At 47.3% G+C, this 22,359-nt stretch overlaps 3 non-coding genes across 3 annotated transcripts; 2 read left to right on the plus strand and 1 right to left on the minus strand.

Annotated features, from left to right (window-relative positions):
• The first annotated feature begins 7,230 nt into the window (after nucleotides 1–7,230).
• Trnaa-agc (transfer RNA alanine (anticodon AGC)) lies at nucleotides 7,231–7,303 on the plus strand. The gene has a single exon. It is a non-coding gene; the product is annotated as a tRNA-Ala (tRNA).
• A 1,479-nt stretch (nucleotides 7,304–8,782) lies between these two features.
• On the plus strand, nucleotides 8,783–8,855 carry Trnaa-agc (transfer RNA alanine (anticodon AGC)). Its single transcript has one exon. It is a non-coding gene; the product is annotated as a tRNA-Ala (tRNA).
• A 6,943-nt stretch (nucleotides 8,856–15,798) lies between these two features.
• Trnay-gua (transfer RNA tyrosine (anticodon GUA)) lies at nucleotides 15,799–15,890 on the minus strand. The gene is given in 2 exon segments: nucleotides 15,799–15,834; nucleotides 15,854–15,890. It is a non-coding gene; the product is annotated as a tRNA-Tyr (tRNA).
• Nucleotides 15,891–22,359: the final 6,469 nt, after the last annotated feature.

The following is a 22,359-nucleotide window of genomic DNA, read 5'->3' on the forward strand; positions in this document are numbered from 1 at the left end:
CCAATAGACGTCATTTGGCAGCTTTCTGTCGCGACATTTAAGTGCACGATAACAAACTAACGACCATTGCCGATGGTAACTATTAGGCACCTTTGCGGTGCCTCAGCTAACAGGTGAGGGCCGAGAACACGCGCGAGCAGAGAAAAAAATACTCTGAGGACACAAGTTGACCGACGTGCGCAAGTGTCGTTGCATGGTGCAAGAAATTGAACGTTCAGAAAGAGCACGGAACAAAGCGCAAGCGAATGAGGCACACAATGGCAACATAGGCTCTGAGCAAGTTATTGAAATGAAGGAACCGCGTCGTACAAAACAAGAAATTTCGATTGTTGGTTGTTATTGAGACAGAAACTATTCTTAAATCCAAAACGCTGGCAGCGAGCGCATACGCCGCGCAGCGGGCGAAGGTATCGTGCAGTCAATCGCTTCAACGGAAACTGAGCGGCGAATGCACGGCGCATAAAGGTCAGAGCCGTGTGGAGATAAGAGACGGTGCGGTCGAACGAACGACGAGCGCGGTTGTTGGCAGCGTAGAAGTGCGCACCCCCCCCCCCCCCCCGCTCCCTCCGGCGCTGGCTTCCCGCTTCCTTGCTTGCGCGTGGGAGAGATAAGAGACTGTGCGGACGAGCGACGAGCGCGGTTGTTGGCAGAGAAGTTCCCCCCCCCCCCACCCCCTGCTCCCTCCGGCGCTGGCTTTCCGCTTCCTTGCTTGCGCGTGGGAGATTGAGTGCGTTCGCTCTCCGTGATAGCGCGCGTCCCCGCACGCTTCCGCTGGGGCATACGGCGCGCGGCGAAGATTTTATCTATACCGAACCTCACGGCGACGCCGACGGCAGAAATCCGGTTGAAGTGTCCATATAATTGCTATCGCAATAATAAAGTAGGCTAAAGAGATATAACTTGCGCAGTCAAAATGCAGGAACCCATACACTTTATTTATGGACTCACGGAATCGTAATATGCGCTATTCTTTGAATCAAACACATCGTGAACGAAGTGTCACAGTATGCAGCAACCCCAGCAGGAAAATGCATAGAAAGACGTTCGCAATAACACCAAAGCAAAAGGCCACGATCAAAATGGCTGTCCGCAATCAAGACAATTACATTCCGCATTAGATGTCACCGCATTGGACAGTGAATAAAACTTATCGTTGACAAAATGTAGACTCTGTAATTGCGTAAATATGGCATGCAGCGTCTACGAGGAACCTAATAAAGCGTGTGTTCAGGAATCTTGACGATCAAGAAAGTAACAGTTATGTTCTTGCCTCTGTTAATGCAAAAACACTTCCGCATACCAATCCAAACCTGTAAATGCTTATACGCATAAGACCCTCAAACGAGCTCTCAGTAGAGTTTCTGCACTGACCTTTTCTACACTCCTAATCTTGTTTCACACAAGCTCCAGATAACACAGCGTAGTCTACATTCTATCCGTAACGAACAAAGGAGTTATGTGAATGGGAAATTGACATGTGAAAGGTCCACTTAATTTTTTCCAGATTTACCAACTTTCGTGCAACAGCGAAGAATTAAATATATCAGGCGCGTCGATCTAGCTATATTTTGCTGTCTTGCTTCCTAGCTGTTCTATTTAAGTCTGCAGTTCTAGGCCGTCAGGCTTTTTACATCTGGGATCAGTACTCCAACTATCTGTACTTCTTCCCATGACCTTTGCATGACTACAATAATATTATAGCAGAGGATCCCCTGAAACACGCGCCAACATCACAAGATATACACCTGTATGAGCATGACCAAGTTGGAGAACCGCGGTCGCACTGCAGAGGATATCGAGCTATTCACAGAACCGACACTCCAAATTCAAATTGAGGGCAGATGATGGCGTCTGAATGGGCACGACGCCTCATCTGCCGTCGTTTGGGTTGGAAGTATCGGTTCTGTGAATAGCTCCTGATAAGTGCCGCCAGTACTTGGACAAAAATGGAGGCTCTTTCGGATGGCGCACTCGTTTGCTGAATGACACAGTATGTTGCTGAAGTGGCCGTGATGGAGTTATTTGCGCCATCGGTTAGGCCAACCTTTGGTCTTTTTAAGGGGGTAAGTGTTTGGTCTTTCTAAACTATGGTCACGCTGTCCTTTCTATAGAGATTGATGTGAGTGTAAAGTAACCGAGAAGAAAACTAAGCTCGGAAAAGGCACTGCCGTTTGTACTCCTGCCTTCGTTTAAATTTGCCCATTGATAGTGATTTCTGTCTTTGTACACAATTGCTTTCACACAAATTCATATCTTCACTTTGGCTGTTTAGTTTATGAGGACGTTAGGCACAAGGTGGTGTTTACTGCTTTAATAGACAACTAATTGTGGTGGTGTTGCTTGGCTTGCATGAATGGGCGTGAAGCGTAAGCAAACAAAGCATTTTCCCGTATTGTACTAAAGTTTTGGACGCGAAAATCTTGTTTCGTAGAAAATGATGAACAAGATCGACAAGTGTGACGTACTCCCCCGAGCAAAAACATACAGAGTAGAGATTCTGCGATAGCGGCGATCTTTATGCCCACCTTTGGATGTAACCATATATCAAGCACTCCAGTACTAATTTTGCATTGCGAACCTTCTAGTACACTCAACAATTCCAGTTAGTGCGATTGAATTACGAACAAACTGGCTTTTTTCGACAAGCCTGTGGGCCACAGAGGTTTGCTCACGAAGCAGCATGTTATGTAAATAGCGTCGTATAAATTTGTCACCTTAACTTTCCCTCAGCCTTAAAACAGCAGGCTGGGTCTCTTGGCAAAGTTATGGAGTCTTCCATCGACCCAATTTATGTGTCATCTTTATGCTCGAGGTTTGCAAATGTCTAGCTGCCTTCCCTGCAGGTTTATCGTGAGCTATATATATATATATCTATCTCATATATATATGAGATAGATGGGGTGTTCAACAGTTTGCATTGAATGGCATGTTGACTGGTGGTGGCTACAAAAATGTGAACGTGGCCAGTTTCTGCACGTCCCCAACCAAACAAAATAATCACAGAGTGAAGAAAATTCTGCGCCCAGCTCCATACGGGAGACCCAACCCATTATATAGAACAAAATATTCGTTTTCATTTATCTAGTAATATATTACAACTGTTGTAACACGAACTTGGATTTCTTAATCGCTATAATGTTGGTCAACCCTTCAAGCTCACAAAATCTATTAGATGATGCCGTTTAATATAAACCTACTCGGACCCTGCATTTCTGTGATGAAAGTTGACTAACAAGAACTGAAAATGCAGTGCTGCTTACCGCTTGCAAGCTTTTTTTTAGGATTCGGTGCGTCGTTCGAGTTCATTAAATATTTGTTTATTTGACTTATATGGGCAAGCAAAAATGGAGTGGTTCAGTAGTCATCTCTTGACCGGTCATGTGTGTCGTCATCATCATTATCACCTGTTTATCTCCACTTCAAGACGAAATCATTTCTGCAAGATATAAGAAAGAAATTACTTTCGGTTTCAAAGACAACTTAGCAGGAGCACTGAAAATGCAATTTCAGGCAATAAGTTAATATAACCATACAAAAGAAATCCCCCGCCCCGGTGTTTGGTTACGTGGCAGTACACCGATTCCTTGACACTGTTGCACCGTCAAAGGACGCCATATGTGATTGTTGCAGCACTTACGGAGCAAAGATAAAAATATAAATGTTTGTTTATGGTATACAAGCATGCCCGTTTATGTCAGTTTGACAGACGATGTTCTCATTCCCACCGCAATCCAAAGAGCTATTCCGAGCAGTAGACCAAACTTTTAATATGCGAAGCGAGATTCTTGTAGCAACCGGTCGTCGCCCCACCCTCATCTCCCTTGTTCGCTTTTCTTCGACCTAGTTTCACGCGAAGAGCACAATACGGTAGCGACTCGGTTACAGACCAATCCAGTCGGGGGTGTAGCTCAGATGGTAGAGCGCTCGCTTAGCATGCGAGAGGTACTGGGATCGACACCCATTACCTCCACTTCTTTTTTTCGCCAGTGATAAAAGCACTACAAATCGTTGTCAGCGTTTCTGCATATCACAAAAGAGCGCGTAATCCAAGCGCGCGCCGCGTGTCACGCAAGCCAGCGAAAGAACACGCCTGCCCCACTGGCAACTTCAACAGAGGGGGAGAGCGCATACGCCTCAAACAGCGACGCGAACAACGGCGCCGAAACGTCTAGAAGAGCCTCGACGAAGCGACGTTAACCGGAGAGAGAGAGAGAGAGAGGACACGCGCGCGCCGAGACACCTGCTCACCCGGCGAGCCGAAAGAGATAACTACAACGTGAGCGTGCGCCAACAGCATGAGTCATCACCCCCCCACCCCTGACAACACTCCGATGGCGGCGGTCGAAGGTACGAGAAAAGACGAGAAGCTTCCCAAGCTTTGGCCATGCTACGAGATCCCGACTCCGATAGGAAGGTTCGAGAACGCCTGTGGAAGCTATATAACCGCCGTGCGAGAATCAGAGTGTGGAGTCCAAGAGTTCAGTCCGCACCGGTGAAGTCATGTATCGTGAAGACCGAGCGTCTGCGGAAGAAGGGAATTCCCCGGTAAGCTAGTCGACGGGTTCATCGAGCGTGTGCATTTCCGGAAGAAGTTCTTTTTTCGAGATTTGCCCCGAGTTACGCCGAGATCGTCCGACTTCAAGACCAACACTGGTGCATACGATTGGACACTTAGTGTTCCTTTAATTTTGTACTTTACGTGTTGGACTCTTAGTGCTTGCCGTTAATTATTTTCCTGTGTTTTGTGACTACCCATCTCATTTGTATTGTGTTGTGTCTAGCCTAAGTGTGCAAGTGTGCGTGTAACTGCCTTGTGTGAAGAATATATTGTGTTGTGTTTTGACAACTCTGGGCTCTGACTCCGTCTTTGGACAGCAACTGGCGTTCGCTGGCGCACCAGAGGGCCCACTCTTAATTGTCCTTGCTTTTGTGGGATTATTTTCGGAAGCTGATAAGTCGGCTTTGGAATTTGGTCCGGCGTCTGCGCCTCGTTCACGGGGTCTGTGACACGTTTTTTTCTTTGTTCAGGGTGCCGCCATACTCATTTGTGAGAAAGTTGATGCAGCCACTCTTGTTTTGCGCAGCTATGGTGAACTGCAATAAGCCGCTTTTATATGCACTCACAAGAAAAGGTTCCTGGTTTGTTGTGCGCTTGGGTAAAAGCAACGTTCTCATAAACGCGCTTAGTGCGAATAGTTCGCTGTGTTTAAGGCGCTTTATGCCTTATGAAAATTTATCCAGACAATTTTTTTCGCATTCTGTCAGATATTGTGTAAACGAATCACAGTGTTCAGCGAATCCTCCGTCTCCGAACAGATTCATTGCCTTAGTATTTATTTCGGCGACATCGCTCAAAGCCTTCTCAAAGTATCTTTAAAAGGGGCCTGTCTTTTAAAGTTGACCGGTTATATATGCCCAAATTCTCGACCATACTCCCCCCCCCCCCCCAACATAGTGCAGTGCTGTCTAATTCTACGCAACAACGACGACAACCGCATGGACTGTAAGATGAGGATAAAACGACATGACGGCGCAACATCACTGAATGCTTAGAAAAAGGGAAACTAAATCGGCACATTCTCTAATCAAGAATTGTACAACGGTAGCTAGGACTTCGAAACACTCGTTCCACGTGCCACACGACGCAGCCCGTAGGAGCTGTTTTGTTGCCGCGTGTGGTACAGTGAGCCAGTCATTAAGAGAGTTGAAATCGGTGGATTGATGGGTGTGGTCACGCACGTGCTATTTACTGCAATCTTTAAGGTTTACATGGCCATGCTTGCTTGACAGATGTGAACAGAGAGATGTTGGCTTCACTACACAAAGCAGAATACAAATGTCGGAATATTTTGACACTGCTTTGTATCGTTCGTATTTTATGTTGTCCTATTACCATTAAAATGATGATTGTGAGCTTTTTGAACTGTGTTTATTGTTATTTATGTTAGGTTGGGATTTTTGTTCACGCTAAACATTTCGCGCTCGCTTTTACAGAATGTGTGTATTCACTGAGTAATTTTCTTCGTTGTGTTTGTAATCAGTTTTTAATCACTTTATTATTGTATTGTGCTAGTATACGTTTATACATATCCGGTCTGTAAAACCATTGTCATGTAGCGGGCCCTCAGGCACCTTCAAGTGGTTTACAACCGGTTTTTGCCTGAGGGACCCTAAAGTGTTGTAGGAAATAAATAAATAAATAAATAAATAAATAGACGTAGTGGTTGAGCTTCCTATGAGTGCGGGCAGAGCCACCACTATGCGATAAATGTGCGTCTATAGTGGAGAGAGGAAGTGGCGGTAGTAGTTGTAGTGAGTCAGACAGGGAATAATGTTATCCCTAAAAGCGGTCCGCCTGAAGGAGTGAGAATGAAAGCTGCCCCCCACCAGTTCTTGAAGAGAATCATTCCTATTTTTTTTAGGCTGCGGGAATGTGATGACCCTTACCCATGAGGAGAGCTCACGTTAGCATTTCTTGCTACATCACAAGGCACAAGTAACACTCAGTTGATTTACATCGACAAGAAAGAAAAAAAATGCATCCGTCGAGCCGGATCTGAGCCAGCGACCTATGGATGCCTGTCTCGAAGGTCCACCGCTCTACCAACTGAGCTAACAACGGAAAGGCAACAGCGCTTCTTAAAGAGCAGGCGCTTACTGCAGAGCGGTATGACCCAGTTAACTGAAGGAAGGCGTGGATAAGGATCGGCGAGAAATTGGCTCACCGGTGTCACCGAATCTTTTACCGCCGCAGATTGGCTTGAACGTTGGCTTATTAAGTTGAGCTTGTTAGCAAAACCAGCGTCTGCTCGCGGGGGGCGGTACACCGAGCAAGATAGTAACGTAGCAAACACGGAGAGAAAGTCATCAAATGACTGTCTCCACTTCAATAAAATGTGGTTCAGGGCCCCTTTACTCCCTTTTAGAGGGACTCTAAATTAATTTTAACAAGTGTATAGAGAAGTGCTGAGATTGTAAGGTAGGTCCTTCTGGTCGTTGAGAGACATATTTAAACACTCCTCGAAGGTGACATACGATTTTCTCATTTCCACCGCACTCCGAAGACGCTTTCCGAGCGGTAGACAGTACGTTTAATATGTGAAGCCAGATTCCTGCAGCAACCAGTCGTTGCCTCCACCTTCCCCTCGCCTCTCTCGTTCGCTTTCCTTCGACCTGGTTTCAGGCGAAGAGCACAATACGGTAGCGACTCGGTGACCGAGCGATCGTGTCGGGGGTGTAGCTCAGATGGTAGAGCGCTCGCTTAGCATGCGAGAGGTACTGGGATCGATACCCAGCACCTCCACTTTTTATTTTTCGGCATGAAAAGAGCGCTCCCATTACTGAGTTGTGAGAAAGTCGACGTAGGCACTCCGTTTTGCGCAGTTCGGATGAAATGCAAATTGATGCTTTTATATGCACCATCATAATCCGCCTATATTTATGTACACTGCAGGACGAAGGCCTCTCCTTGCGATCTCCAATTACCCCTGTTTTGCGCTAGCTGATTCCAACTTGCGCCAGCGAATTTCCTAACTTCATCACTACACCTAGTTTTCTGCCGTCCTCGACTGCGCTTCCCTTCTCTTGGTATCCATTCAGTAACCCTAATGGTTCACCGGTTATCCCTCCTACGTATTACATGGCCTGCCAAGCTCCACTTGTTCCGCTTAGTGTCAACTAGAATATCGGCTAACCCCCTTTGTTCCCTGATCCAAGCCACTCTCTTCCTGTTTCTTAACGTACCTACATCTAATCTTAATCGCTGTAATGTTGGTCAACCCTTCAAGCTCATAAAATCAATTAGATGAGGCTTTTAATATCAATCTATTAGGACCCTGCACTTCTGTTATGAGAGTTGACTAACACGAAACGAAAGTGCAATGCTGCTTACCACTTGGAAGCTTTTTTTTTTTCTTTTAGGATGCGGTGCATTTTTCAAGTTATATTTTGCTAGAAAATAATAATGTTTCGTTGGCAGCAGTTACCAAATAGCCCAAGTTAAGGCTATATGAGTTGGCGTCGTTACAATTCTCGTTTATTTTTTGCTATAACTATTTGGTCACTTGACATATACGTGTAAAGAAAAATGTGTTGTCATCATCATTATCACCTTTTTATCTGCACTTCCAGGCGAAATAAATTCTAGTAGATATAAGAAAGAAATTACCCTCTGACGCAAATAAACTCGCCAGAAGCACTGAAAGTTCAATTTCAGGCAATAAGTTATTAGAACCCAGCAAAAGAACTCTCCCTGCACTGGTGTTTGGTTACGCGACATTACACTGATTCATTGACTTGGCACTGTTTCACTCTCAAGGGACGCGACTTGTGATGGTTGCACCACTTTCAGAGCAAGGTTAAAAATTTGTAGGACGCTTAAACTTCGCCTTTAAAGTGGAACGCGATATGATTCAGAGATCCCTGGCTGCTTATCAGGCTTTTTTCTCGTATATTCAAATAACTATACGACGCTGTCACGTCTGAGTGTTGTGGTTAAGTCGTACTTTGCGAGTTTTCTGACAGATCTTGCTTTGAGAAATTAAATTTTTGTTCACTAACGACTTGCGCCACGTGAACGGCCTGGCCTTCCCGGTCGCGTGGCGTGGAGGTCGCGTGGCGGTCGCGTGAACGTCGCGTCGCGTGGCGTGGCGGCCTGACCGGTCGCGTTTCATGCGGCAACCGGTCGTCGCCCCACCCTCACATCTCTCGTTCGCTTTCCTTCGACCTAGTTTCACGCGAAGAGCACAATACGGTAGCGACTCGGATACCGAGCAATCTTGTCGGGGGTGTAGCTCAGATGGTAGAGCGCTCGCTTAGCATGCGAGAGGTACTGGGATCGATACCCAGCACCTCCACTTTTTTTGTACCAATGATAAAAGCGCTCCGAATCATTGTCAGCCTTTCTGCATTAGTTTTTCTTTTCAGAGTGCCACCACACTCATTTGTGAGAAAGTCGATAGCCACTCTGCTTTACGCAGCTATGGTTAACTGTAATATGGCGCTTTTATATGCACTCACAAGAAAAGGTTTGAGTTTTTTTGTGCCCTTGGGTAAAAGTAACGTTCACACAAGCGCCCTTAGTCTGAACAGTTCGCTGTGTTTAAGGTGCTTTATGCATTATGAAAATTTATCCTGACAATTTTTTTTCGCATTCGGTCAGATATTGTATAAACACATCGCAGCGTTCAGCGAATCCTCGATCACCGAAAGCATTCAAGGTAAGATTATTTACTTTGGCGACTTCGTTCAACGCCTCCAAGTCAATATCATTAAAAGGGGTCTTCCTGTTAAAGATGACTGGTTTTAAAATGGTCAAATTCTCGACCTTACCTAGTGCAGGCAGTCTAATACTTTGCAACATCGACGAAAACCACATGGACTGCAAGATGAGGATTAAGCTACAACGGCGACATGACGACGCAACATCACTGAATGTTTAGAAAAAGGGAAACTAAATGGCACATTCTCTATTCAAGGGCTCCAGGATGGTCGCTAGGACTTCTAAACACTCGTTCCACGTGCAACACGACGCAGGCAAAAGGAGCTGCTTTGTAGCCGCGTGTGGTACATTGAGCCAGTGCTCAAGCGACTTGAAAGCGGTGGGTGGATGGGTGTGGTCATGCACGTGCTATTTACTGCAATTTTTAAAGTTTACATTGCAATCCTTGGTCGACAGATGTGGACAGAGAGACGTTGGCTTCGCTACACAAAGCAGAAGATAATGTGCGAATATTTTGAAACTGTTGCCTAGAGTTCGTATTTTATGTTGTCCTATTACAATTGAAATCATGATTGTGAGCATTATTAATGAATGAATGAATGAATGAATTAATTAATTGAATTGGTGATTGGCTTTCCTGTGTGTGGGCAGAGCCACCACAATGTGATCATAGTGCGGTGATAGGGGAGGGAGGAGGTGGCGATAGTAGTGGTAGTCAGTCGGACAGGGAATAATGTTATCCCTAAAAGCAGTCCACCTGAAGGAGTGAGAATGAAAGCTGCCCCCCACCAGTACTTGAAGAGAATCATTCCTTTTTTTTCAGGCTCCGGGAATGTGATGACCCTTTCCCATAAGGAGAGCCGACGTTAGCATTTCTTGCGTGCCGTCAAGGGGAGCGGACGTGCTTCACGTAGGCACTGCGTAACTGATGTCCTACTGCCAGACCATCGATCTGCACCGCCCAAACCCAGTTGGATTGTGTCCAGCAAGTTACCAGGGACCCGTAGATATCATTTTCAACCAGGTGGGCCCATTTTGGCGATTTTACGGGACCTTATCGACCACACCGGCGCCGCTGCTAAGGCCTAGCGATGACGCCGGGCCGCAGACGCGGCACTAGGCACGGCTGCCATGAGTCTTGCGCATGGCTATGACCCGGAAAGCATGCAAGTAGTGGAGCTACAGCCTGCGAAGAAGCCAGTATTCGATGAAGCCAGCGAATATGTCATTCGGAAGAAGTTAGAAGAACAACAGCCAGAGGCCGAGACGCGCGCTAGCTATAAACAGCAGGAAGCGTTGCGCGTTGGGGACGCTATGGACGGCCACGTCACCACATCGACGCCAGGCCAAACGCTTCAACCGAAGCGTTGGAAACCGAAGGTGGTGCCCAAATTTGGTATGGAAGACGCTGTTGCGGTCAATTTGACATATTTCAAGGGCAGCAATCAAATCGGAGAAGCTATTCATGCTGCTGCCGGGGTCCCGAGCTCGTCACAGGCACTCACTATTTGGCCGGGGTGGGATCAGAACATAATAATTGTTGAAATTCGGGACGCACAGTTCATTCGGAACGTCCTTGCTGTCGAGAGTCTGCGGATTGGCGGCCGATTGCAAGTGGTGCAAGTCTACCTCAAGATGACGGACAACACGTGCCATGGAGTAATTAAAGTGGATCCGAAGGTGTCGCAAGCGGATATTTCTGAAGCTATTTACTCGCCAGATGCTGCCGTGGTGGGTGTGCGGAAGTTAGGACAGTCGAACGCGGCAGCGATAACGTTCGAGGGCCGCAAGGTGCCGTTCAACGTATTCTACTGGGGAGAGGCTGTGCCGGTGCGCCTCTATCGGAAGACAACACCAGCTTGTACCTTATGTGGAACAGTGGGACATATGGTGGATGTGTGCCCTAATCCGCGGGATGATCGCTGCCGAACCTGTGGATCGGTCACTCCAGAGGAGGGGCACGAGTGCCAGCCCCGATGTCTAGTCTGCGGGGACCCCATCTGACGGGCTCCGCGGACTGCACCTGGAAATACAGGAGAGGTGCGGGAGCCGGGCGGAAGCCTGGCGGAGGGAAATCCAGCAACAAGCGTCAGGCCAGAGGGGCCCAGAAGGATTCGGGGCCTGGAACGCAAGCTCAGAAGCAGGTCGCGGCTCCATCGCCGCTACCAGAAACGAGGGCTGCAACGGGGGCCTCCCGGCAGGGACCTCAGGGAAGCAGTCGTCCAGCTGACAATCATAACACTGGAGGAGCCGGAGCTGGAGCCGGGTCAGCGAAAACCACGAGCAGCAAGGTGAGCTGGGCAGAGGTTGCCGCTTCCTCGGCTTCCACGTTGGCTGCTGAGAAACTTAAGGAAGAAAATAGTAGATTAAGGCAGGAATTGGAAAAGTATAAAACTCAGAAACTTCGTGCGTCGGCAGGGGGTGCAGACGTGCCAGAAACGCCTGCGGAGTCTGCAATGGAGGAGGATGCTTCCCTCCCTCCTACTCAGCAGGCAGAGGCCCCTGCCACTGAGGTTGCGGAAAAGCGGCCAGAGGAAAACAGTAACGTAGTGGCGAGGGAGACTGATAAAAAGGCTGCTGTCGCACAGGAAGAATCCAGGATTGAGGCTGATGTGGAGCGGTGTTTGCAGAGGGAGCTTCCGCGTTTGGAGGCTCGCATAGCGCAAAATATACAGGCCAGCCTCGAGAGAACCCTACAAACTATTATTGAGAGAAGCGTTCAAGCAGCTATAGAGAGGGGCAGTCATGGCGCGGTAGAGTGGGTCCTACAGGGAATCTTGGAGCCCCATCTGATTAAGCTACAGGCCTTTGAAATCAGAATTGATCGTAAACTTCAGGAGCAGCGGATTGCACGCGGTCAAAGGTTTCTAAACTTACTGGCCGGTTGGGTAACAGGCAGCTTGGAGCTGACGATTTGCGCGACACCGGAGTGGAAACACCAGGCGCGGCGTCCTTGAGTATTCAACATGGCCCGCGCTCCTAAGTTGCAGATTTTGCAGTGGAACAGGGAATCGCTACAGCAATATATTGAATCGTTGGAAAAATTACCAGATATCATTGCACTGCAGGACGTAAATACGGAAGCCAAACTGAGACCATACAGCGCACATCAAACCAACTCATCCACTTGCATTCTAGTGCATAAGGATTGCACGGCTGTCACAATTGAACTGGAGTTAACCACTGAGGTGGAGCACACTTTTATTCAGCTCTTACCGAACGTACGTACTAGCAGAAGTGCGTATGTGTTGAACATATATAGTCGACCGAAAAGCAGGGGTGCGTCTTTTGACGAGATTTTTTAAAAGGCGGCGCAATTGGCAAAATCAGCCCCTCTTATCATAGTGGGGGATTTTAACGCGTATAGCTTTTTGTGGGGTTATAGTAAGGAGGATATTGAGGGCAGGAAACTCGCTGCGGGCATATCAGACGTAGCTTTGACGATTCTTACGGACCCGCAGCGTCCGACGAGGATTGGCAGCAGTGTCTCGAGAGATACGTGCCCAGATCTCTCTTTGATTAAAGGAGCGAGAAATTATGAATGGCATAACACGCAGGAGACCTTGGAGAGTGACCACTGCATTCTCAAGATCTGCCTGGACTACAGTAAGCATCGCCAACCGAGAGGGCAGGCCAGGCTCACGGACTGGTCGTTGTTCCGAAAGGCGGAAGATGCTACGCTTACCGCGCCCATTGAAAAGTATGAGGAGTGGCCCGAGTCATTGCTGGGAGTCAGGGATCGCTTTACGCGTACGCTCCAGACCTCAGAAGTAGTTCCAGCTATCGACAACCACCTGCTACATATATGGGAGGCGAGAAGAGGTCTAACGCGGCGGTGGAAGAGGCAAAAGTATAACCGCAAGCTCAAGAGCAAGATCGCGGAATTAACGTCGCAAGCGGAAGAGTATGCATGGACCTTGCCCAAGAACAACTGGTTGGCAAAATGTGACTCCTTGAAAGGCAGCCTCGGCACCAAGGCGGCGTGGCGTCTTCTCAGATGTTTGATAGAGCCCACCAAGTCGCGCGGGGAGCAGAAACGTAACCTCAAGAGAGCCCTGCATGGCTTCGCGGGCACGGACGAGCAGCTGGTTGCAGCCCTCACCAGTAAATATATCTGTACGATGAAAGATAACGAGCCAGTGCGGGAGTATGAAGGTATGGAGAATCCGGACCTGGATCGGGAGTTTGAGGTCGAGGAAATACAGGCGGCGCTTGTGGCCATGAGGCGGAGCACGGCACCAGGGAACGACAATGTGACGGTGGGATTGCTTGCCAATCTTAATCGGCCGACGCTCGAAAATCTCACGCAATACATCAACGAGTGCTGGAGAAGTGGAAAGCTACCTAGGGCGTGGAAGCCGGCTGATGTAAGCTTCATTCCCAAGGGAGGTGAACATCAATAGCCTCAGGCCAATCTCGCTTACATCGTGCGCAGGGAAGCTTATGGAGAAGGCGGTGCAACTTCGCCTATCGACGTATCTAGAAGACCAAGACCCTCTGCCTCACACGATGTTCGGGTTTCGGGCACACTTGTCAACCCAGGACGTATTAATACAGCTGAACATGGAAGTGATCGATCCCCCGCGCAAGCGCAACAATAGGGCCATGCTGGCGCTGTATCTTAAGGGGGCTTTCAACAACGTGAAACACTCCAAGATTCTGGAAAATCTACAGGGTACTCATTGCGGAAAGCGTACCGTTTATTACATCAAGGACTTCTTGCAAGATAGGCAAGCCCACATCAAGATTGATGACACGAGGTCCGAGCCGATACTCATGGGCACCAGGGGTACGCCTCAGGGAGCAGTCCTTTCTCCACTGCTCTTCAACGTTTCCATCATGCACCTGCCGGAAAAACTGAATGCCGTAAAGGGAATTCGTCACGCCCTTTACGCGGACGATATAACCATATGGACAACGGAGGGCAGCTTGGGACAGATGGAGGGGGCCCTCCAGGAGGCGGCCACCACAGTTGAAAACTATGCAGCAGAATGCGGACTGCGCTGTTCCCCGGACAAGTCGGAGCTCCTCGTCTTGCGCCGGAAGGGGGATACTGCATCGCTGGAAATCTCCGTTCACGACACACCTATTCCCGAGGTGGAGACACTACGTATTTTGGGGCTGCTCATTAACAACAAGGGTGGGAACGCAGCCGCAATCACTAAGCTCCGAACGGTGTGTGAGCAAGTCATCCGTATGATATCTCGGATCACAACCAAGAAGAGGGGTAAGCAAGAAAAAAACACCCTTAGGCTAGTGCAGGCGTTTATCCTCTGCCGAATAGTGTACGTGGCCCCGTACCTTCGGCTAACGAAAAGCGATCTAAACCACATGGACGTTATCATTCGAACGGCTTATAAAAAGGCGCTCGGTCTGCCCATGAAAACATCTACGGAGCGTCTGCTACAACCTGGAGTACACAATACGGCTGATGAATTGATTAGCGCCCATCTTACATGCCAGGTAATGCGATTAGCCACAACCAAGACGGGCCGCAATGTCTTGGAGGATTTGAACATCTGCTTTCCGCAACAAGTGGCTGGACGACAAGATATTCCTAGGGAGTGGCGGAACAAATTCCTCACGCTTCCTCTTCCTAAAAACATGCACCCGGACCATCATCAGGCCAGAAGAGTGGCAAGGAGCAAGATGATGAACAAGTGCTATTCCAGAACAGAAGGAGCCTTCTTCGTGGACGCTGTGGGCCCTGTAAAGGGGATATCGACAATCTCAGTGGTGCACCAAATGCAGGTTGTAGACGGGCTTTCAGTTCATGACAGGGAAACCTTGGCTGTGGAGGAAGTGGCGATAGCCCTAGCCGCGACACACTCCGCGTCAGAATACATTATTACAGATTCGCAGGCGGCTTATAGAAACTATATGCGTGGTAGGATCACGCCGCTGGCATGCAAAATTCTTAGTCAAGCTAAGACTCGCGCTGCACCTAAGCAGCTGATATGGGTACCAGGTCACGAGGGGGTTGAGGGAAACGAGTGTGCACATGCTTCAGCCCGAGCTTTTCTTCCCCGGGATCCTTCTACGTCCTCCTTTGCTGACTTTCGCTCCCCCTCTCCGTTAACAACATACTCAGAGATACCACATCATCTGCGCCTTGAGAGGCAGACACTGCCGGGGCCCGCTAGGGGTCTTAATAAATCAGAAGAGTGCCACCTCCGTCGGCTACAAACTATGTCTTTTAATAATCCATCAAGGCTTCCCGCCATAGAGCCCGAGTCTTTTTGGGCGCAGTGCAAATTTTGTGGCCAAAAGGCAGATTTATACCATATGGTATGGGCTTGTCAGAAAAATAGCAGTATTGCCATAATAAATCAGCCAACGTAGGAGGACTGGGAGTCGGCCCTGTCTAGCTCGGACCTCGAGGAGCAACGAGCCCTCATCGAAAGAGCACGGGCAGCGGCTTTTGCCAACGGTGTCCCGGACTAGGTACCTGACCATATCTTCCCGTAACCCAACGTTTACTTTCTTATATTCAATAAAAGTTTTTATAATCATCATTGCTACATCACAAGGCACAAGTAACACTCAGTTGATTTGCATCGTAAAGAAAAAAAAATCTATCCGTCGAGCCGGATTTGAACCAGCGACCTATGGATGCCTGTTTCGAAGGTACCTCTACAGTCCACCGCTCTACCAACTGAGCTATCGACGGAACGGCGTCGGCGTCTCTTAAAGAGCAGGCACAGACTGCGGACGGTATGACCCAGTTAACTGAAGGAAGGCGTGGCTGAGGATCGGCGCGAAACTGGTTCACCGGTGTCGCCGAATCTTTAGCCGAGCGCAGACTGGCTTGAACGTCGGCTGGCGTTTAACCGTACGCTAAGACATTCTAATCAGTTTTAAGGACACAGGGTAAGCCCTATACACATATTTCATTTCTGACCATGTAGAGGAATCGTTTTCTCAGCAGCTAAAAGAGGTATCCCATAATGCATTTATCATTTTCTTCTAAATTTCGCGCTCTTTCAACTGTACTAGACTTATTAAAAACAGACTACCATGGCTATTTTGGGGAAATTGTTCACACTAATACCTAAATTCTGGCTTTATTTGCATATTTCAGAATTTGTAACACAAAAACCGTGAGGTGCACATTTTCAATTCTAGCACTGTAGTTACCTACACTTATACAGATGACAGGGAAATAAAATCAACTGGTTATCCAGGAAGAAACAGGAAATAATGGTACCTATGTAATAAAAAAACATGGTTTTTAGATAATTGAGTTTAAAGTAAGAAAACACCTGAAAAATACCCATTTTTTGCCACCAACACCGTTCAAGTCATATCTATAGTAGCCACCAGTTTGGAAATCATTGTCGAAGTCATTTTTTTTTCACTTTTCAGCACGTCGTCTTGCTTGCCTTGCCTCTTTTGTGAGCTGTGGTGCAGCTCTCTGCGCATTGTATTGTCGATTGTGGTCAACTTCGTTTAGCCATTTTAGTGTGCCGCGGCCCGACTTCAGCGTCCGAATGACTTCAAAATGTTGGAAAAAGCGATACTACTATGATTGAACGAAAGAACCGCATCCAATGTTGCAAGGACCGCAGCTAGGGACGAAATGCGTTTGAATACACGCACTCCGAAGCACAAACGCGGAAAAAAACGCGCACAGCATCTTTGGATTGCCTTGACTGAAAAATCTGCAGTGCAACAGTTGTGAGACAATTTCTCATATATAGCCGATTCCAGACAAGCGTTGTAGGTTTCGTGCCGGAAGTTTTTTTTTTTTGTTATAAAAATGAACAGTAAGCTGTGTATCGCATTCGTAAAAGGGGCGTATTCACCCACTACTTGCTTTGGCAAAACAGTTTTTTCAGCCACAAATAAGACTTTCTAAGAAAAGTGTGAATATTGAAAATGTGCGTAAAGAGATACACTTCCTAAATTGCAAAAAAAGCCATGTTTTTTAAATTTTGCCTTAACCGGTGCCCTTAAGGAACAAAAAAGAAAAGCGCAATAGTTAAGCTATTTTCATACCGTGGCCAAATATGCAGCGCCGGTTTAGCGTAGCGCCGACATTCTCTAAATAAGAAATACGCACTGTTGCCGACCTTACAGTGGTGTTACCATCAATCGGTAGCTTAGGTAAACTTCGTGATTTCCGTTCGTCGCGTTTGACAATCATTCGGGGAGTTTCTAAAATCGTGGAGCGCTGTCTACACGACTCCTCTGTAGGCAGGACCTGATAGAGTACTTTGTAGGAAGCAGGCTTCAAGAATTTTTGTGGACAGGTTTTTTCCTCTCTTTGTGTATGCCGGTTCAGTTCACCTTTCACCGAACCCGAAGAATGTGCAGAACTACAAACAAGGGTGCGCAAACACACCACTTACACGCGGTAGGCATGTGCTAGCTCCTTTCGACACGCGTGGCGTGGTTAGAATATCGTACGGTCAGCCTGCCATATGGTTCCGGTGCAGGGTTTATATATCTAATATATTTTATGCGGGGAACCCTTCAGCACCGTTTGGATTATGGCACCGCGTTGAACATACCCCAATTTGTTGTGAAGGATCCAAAGCCATGAAGCCCGCAAAACTACAGGGCCAGCGTTTCAGCAAACACAGCTAGTGCAGCACAAAGTTACCAATAGACGTCCTTTGGCAGGTTTCTGCCTCGACATTTTGGTGCAACTAACGAATATTGCCTATGGTAAACTTTTGGGCACCTGTGCGATGACTCAGCTAACAGGTAAGTGACGAGCGCACTAGCGAGCAGAGAAAAAAGCGTTTGAGGACGCAAGTAGACAGACGTGATTAAATGTGGTTACATGAGAGAAGAAATTGAATGTTGAGAAAAAGGACGGAAGACAGCGTAAGCGAATGCGGGACACAATGGTGATGTTGGCTCTGAGCAAGTTATTGAAATGAAGAAATCGCGTTGCACGATAGCTAATAAATACCGATTGTTGGCTGTCATTTGGTGAGATACTCTACTCAAATCCAATAAAGTGGGGCAAGAGATATGTGACGATAATCCTGTGTAATCAAAATGCAGTAATCTCGGCAATTTATTTGTGAACGCATCGAATCATAATATGCAGTATTCTTCGATCAAGCGCATCGCGAACGTAATGCCACAGTAAGCACCGCGCGCAGGAGGAAATGCGCAGAAGTATGATGGTATAAACACCAAAGGAAAAGGCCACGGTCTAAATGGTTGTCCGCAATGAAGACAAATAAATGCCGCTTCCATATCACCACACTGGAAGATGAATAAAACTTACTATGTGCTAAATGTAGACCCTCTGGTAGTGTAAATATGACATGTAGAATCAACCCGAATAAAGCTCGTGTTCAGGAATCTTGATGATCAAGAAAGTAATAATTATTATGTTGTTTGCGTTAATACAAAACGATTCCGCATTTCACAATGCGCACTATGATTTAGAGACCATAGTGTCACCTAAGCACGGTTGGATTGGTGAGACACATAAACTGTGGACGCTTTTTCAATGTTTTGGCGAATATGTATTTCGACAATCAGTTTACATTGCCTGCATTTTAGACTTATACGGTCCGGTAAATTTTGCAGCGCTTATGACAGTCAGCCGTCTTTACGCTATGAATATGCAATGTTATTCCAAAGAGCAGCAAACTGTACTTGGAAGCTTGGAATGTGGCCGGGTTTAAGCTGGGGCATTGGTGGGTAGAGGGGATGATAGATACGCAATCAGGTGCTGAGATATCCAGCACAAATGCAGATAGATTTGATAACTAAATGCCTTATGTACACAACTTCCGCAAATGTATGCTGTATTATGTTGTTTTATGTCTTTAACCTACCATTTCAATTTTGCAGAGGGCGTACGGGGATAGCGAAGGGTAATTTTGCCGCCTGGAGATTTTAGTGTAAAGAGGAAGCTCAGTGTACCTCGGCGTTCCTGATGCGCCTGAATGGTGTCGCCGCATCTAGGAATTGAACCCGCGTCTTTAGACTCAGCGGCGGAATGCTAAAGCAAGTGAGCCGATGCGGTGGGTGCGTTATAAAGCATGGTCAACATTCGCACCAACCGGCGCCATGCAGTTCGGCAGTCACGCATAGGCCAGGTACCAGGTACCTTGGCCTATGCGTGACTGCGTTGACCATGCTTTATAAGGCACCCACCGCATCGGCTCACTTGCTTACCTGGTAGGTTCCTGGTAGCGAAGCTTCCATAGAAGCCCATACGTTCAAAACATGGTTGCTTACCGGCGGTTCGTGGGGCTTTGCGCCATCTGTGTGAGGAGGGAACACTTCCGGCGGAAGAAAAAATGATTTGACGTCATATCCGTCAAAAACAGAAGTGACGTCATTTTGTTCTCATAGGCGCGAAATTTGTTTTCGGAGGCCTGCCATTAGAGTTGTATATTCAAATGCCCCGCCATTCGATTTCATGGGCGTTCCGAGTTTTCTGCGCGAAAAGCGATGCCGGAAAAGATCAGCCGTACGGGTGTCGAAATCGCATCGCTGCACAGAACATACTTTCTTAGGAGGCCGACGAACACTTTGGGCGTAGATTGCGTAGAGTGCTCGTCCTTTCGTCGGACGCCAAGCCCGTCGGCCAGCGCTCTTGCACGAAAACAACTAAAGTAAACAAGTATTTGACGGTCGCAACTCACTACTTTTGATTGCAGAGGTTAAGAAACAATAGAACTACCCGCGTCACCTAATTCAGACAAACGTCGACATGCAACACAACACATGTGAGGGGGGCGTATTGTAACAGGTGAACTTTACGAGCGCGCCTTTCCACGCACTCCAAGAGTTGCATGGCATTGCAAGTGATAGCGGCGTCAACGCCCGCCGCTATCGATGTGCGCTCTGACGGTGGGCCCTAAAAAAAGGTATATATTGATAATGATCTAGTAAAATACAGTTGTATCTTCTCTCGCCATGCACATATAAAATGAATTAGGAATGTTATTTTCGTTGAATGAGTCGAACTACGTCTCGCTTTAATTTAAAAACGCTTTTTTTCTTTCCCAGTGTTTATTCCCACCAAACATAGTCGCGCTTCAATCGCTGCTCCCATAACCACCCTTGCTGATGTCGGTGACAATTGGTTCTGAACCGCTTTTCGCCCGAAGCTTCGCGACCTATGTGGATCGACCTTGCATAAGCTTCGCAACGGCAACTCAATATGGTGCCGAGTGTTGTTAGGAAAGCGCGAAAGGTGCGTCCCGGTGCAGTACACGCGTCATGCATAACTCGCTTCGACGGCGGCAATACGTTGTGTACGCCAGCCTGCGCCGGCGACGTAACGCTAAAGCAGGGACAAGAAATAAAGCAAGACAGAAGGAAGGAAGGAAAGATAGAAAGAGCAGGTGCGGGGAAAGCTGCGCCGGATAACGTGATGCGCTCGACAATTCAGGGTCGTTTGGTGTGTCGCAGCGAGGGAAAGGGAAGGAAAGGGGGTTGGCGCGCGCTCCGCCGGGCTGCGTGTTTCTATTTGCGCCCAAGCCCAGTGCTCGAGCGCTGGCGCCGCCATGCGCCGCTCGCGCGTACCATGTTTCTAGGTGGTTTCTTTTGCCGCGGGCGCTCGAACGCAATCATATGGTTCGCGTGAATGCATGTTCTGGAAGCGTATCTGTATGCCCTGCATACTGAAACTAACAGCTTCATTTCAGTGTGGGAACGGTTTAAATGTGCTATCAAAATCGCTGCAATTGACAGAGCGTGTGTATTACGTCACAAGAAAAGGCAACAAGAGAAACAGTTAAGCAGTGAGCTGGAGTATATGTTAGGCGTAGAAAATGAAGTGCCTGGAGCGTTTCAAAAAGAAATAAAAGAGGTGAAAGGAAAGCTCGAGTTGATGGATGAAGATAAGTACCGCGGCGCAATGATAAGGGGGCGTACTGAAGATTGTGGCCAGGCGAAACGTACACTAACACTAAGCTTGTGCTTAGTGAAGAAAAGAAGCATGCAGAAAATAAAGCGATAAATGAAATTCGATATCATAACAATATTACCCAAGAAAGCAAAGAGATAACACTTGCATTCGTTGAATTTTACACAGAGCTCCTTGGCCAAAAAATTGATGACCCGAAGCGCTTCCGAGTTGACTTTCTGTCCCTTATGCCAAGATTTGAAGACACAGTTAGAGGGTCTCTCGAATATGAAATTGCCTTGGCCGAAATTTAAACGGCTATAGATGAGTTAAGTAGCAGCAAGTCACCCGGGCCGGATGGATTGGGTGCAGCCATGTAGAAGTTTTTTAAGACAGGAATGGCAATGGCATTACATCGAGTGATCACTAAATGTTATGACAAAAAGGAAGCACCCCTCTTGTTTAGGACAGCGCATGTAGTACTGATCCCCAAATAAGATGGCCCTGCAAGGTTACTTTCAGTCGAGTCTTACCGTCCCATTAGTATGACCAATACAGACTACAAAATATACATGAAAGTGTTAGCTAGACGGTGCAAAGTCTTATTCGGTCCCTTGATGGCCCATATCAAACGTGTGGTATTAAAGGTAGAACAATTTTTACAAACATACACATAGCTAGAAGTATTCTGGAATGTCGTGACGCAATGCATGACCACGTAGCCATGATTCAGTAAGACTTACATAAAGTTCGATAAACCTGTACATCAAGTTTTGTTTTTACTGCTGGAGCATGTAAATGTTCGATCTGTGATTACTGAAGGTGTGAAAATGGTGTATCTTGATTGTACAGCCAACTTAGTGATTAATAAAGAATTAAGGGATTTAATTCCTGTGCGGTCAAGCGTGAGACAAGGATGTCCTTTGTCTCCTCTTCTTTTGGCGATTTACCTGGAACCCTTTCGTTTAGTAAAGTTTACTTGCAACACCACCTATTCGGGGCTATACATTTTTGAGAAAGTGAAATTGGGGTTCTGGCGTATGCGGACGACATAGCTGTGTTTTGTACTGATAAGAAAAGCGTGGAAGAAGGTGTCAAAATAGCTACAGCTTTCTGCACAGCAACAGGTAGCGCAATCAGTTTGCCCAAATGCCTTGCATTTTGGCATGGAACCTGGCAGAGCACACCCGATGTGTACTGCAATATGAATTGGACAGCTTCCCAGGAAAGTATCTCGGAGTTCCAATAAATTATTACCGAAATGCGGAAGAATATTGGTCTGAGGAAAACAAACGCGTTAAAAGTGCTGCCG

Source organism: Dermacentor silvarum, chromosome 8, assembly GCF_013339745.2.
Source record: "Dermacentor silvarum isolate Dsil-2018 chromosome 8, BIME_Dsil_1.4, whole genome shotgun sequence".
NCBI lineage: Eukaryota > Metazoa > Arthropoda > Arachnida > Ixodida > Ixodidae > Dermacentor > Dermacentor silvarum.